Here is a 1443-nt window from a genome sequence, read left to right as displayed (position 1 = left end):
GAGGCAATTTTGAGAGTCTGCCCTGGAATATGTCTTGGTGGTGGATGTTGAGAAACAATGTGGGCTTTGATGGGATTCGGGTGGTGTCTGCTGTGTGAAGACAGGAGCTGAATGTTCAGAATCAGGGTGTTTTTCTTGTGATCAGTTGGGTTACCTGTTTGGAATCAAGTCCATTTTTACTAGGGAGGCTGAATAAATTCCACAGAACACAGTGGTGCTCCCAGGATGACTGAGGCAGGGTGAGAAAGCGGAAATGTTTTTCCACCTAGACTTTTTGCTACCTCAGGAATCAAGGGCTGATTAGGTTAGCACTGGCTCTAATCTAATCAATTCAATTTTATTGCATTTGATCTAATTATCTTCCCCATTTTTAAGGTAGGATGGGCCATTTCATTTGGTATTTATTTTTTCTTTGCATTTTTATTTCATCATATATGTGTGGATCTAATACAATCAACCATAATTTGACATTTGTTGTTTCCAAGCATTTAAGAAATTATAATATCTATGTATACAATGTTAACACTATGTATAATAAATTCTCTTTCTGCGCAAAATATAACTGAGACAGAAATCGGAAGAAATGATTCCCCGATCTTCTTCTGATCCCTGTGCTCCCGGTTCTTTGTTTTCTCGTCACTATGACAGGATCCTGAAAAAGTCTCTCCTTAACTGTGTCTAGGCCCCCAGTAGAACTACAGCAAGAAACTTCTTTTTTGAGGCTCTAAGAAGCGGCAGGAAGGAGAAACCTGTTCAGCCAATAAGAGTCAGCCACGCCCAGCCGAGGGACGTATAAAGGCAGGTCCAGCGGCATAACCCGCAGTCCGCCTTTGGACGTGAAAGAGGGGCCTCCTTTCACTTCAGCGTCAACATGGGAAAGGGAAATGAAGACCCGGATCTCCACTGCTCCTCCATGCAGCACCCCACTGACCAGCCCCCTTCCCCACAGATCTTTACAGAAAGGGGCCCAGATGAGAAGAAACCACTCAAAGGAAAAGGCAAGACGGCCTCCTCCCATTCCTGTGAGAAGCACATACCAAGGCAAGGTAAGGCCTTGGGCTGCTGCCATGGAGGCTGGAAGGACAGTTGGATTCAGGGATACTGAGCCATGTGTCTTTAGTAGGGTTTTATTTTGAGATTTGGGGATGGGAAATGACTTGGTGCCCTCAGGGGACTTTGAGAAATGTGTTCACTCGTGATGCTGGCAGAAGTTCACATGAAAGACTGATCCGCAAAAACTCATCAGAGAGAGACTATGGGACTCTGCCTGGGGAGACGTGAGTCACCTAAACTTCCTTTTGCAGCAGGATCGGAGCCCAATCCAAACAAGGAGGAGAATTCTGAGGAAACCAAGCTCAAGGCCGGGAACAGCACTGCTGGATCCGGTAAGATTTGACTCTTTCCAGGCAAGAAGGGACAGGGCAGCAACACTGGCTCCCCTGG

At 46.0% G+C, this 1443-nt stretch overlaps 1 pseudogene; it reads left to right on the top strand.

Moving 5' to 3' along the window:
- The first annotated feature begins 686 nt into the window (after positions 1-686).
- The window catches only part of LOC105532708, a 1865-nt pseudogene continuing 1108 nt past the window's right edge, over positions 687-1443 (top strand).

The sequence above is a fragment of the Mandrillus leucophaeus genome, unplaced genomic scaffold, assembly GCF_000951045.1.
Source record: "Mandrillus leucophaeus isolate KB7577 unplaced genomic scaffold, Mleu.le_1.0 Scaffold98, whole genome shotgun sequence".
Classification (NCBI taxonomy): domain Eukaryota; kingdom Metazoa; phylum Chordata; class Mammalia; order Primates; family Cercopithecidae; genus Mandrillus; species Mandrillus leucophaeus.
Note: the sequence above shows the minus strand (reverse complement) of the source record. Positions and strands in the feature narration are given on the sequence as shown.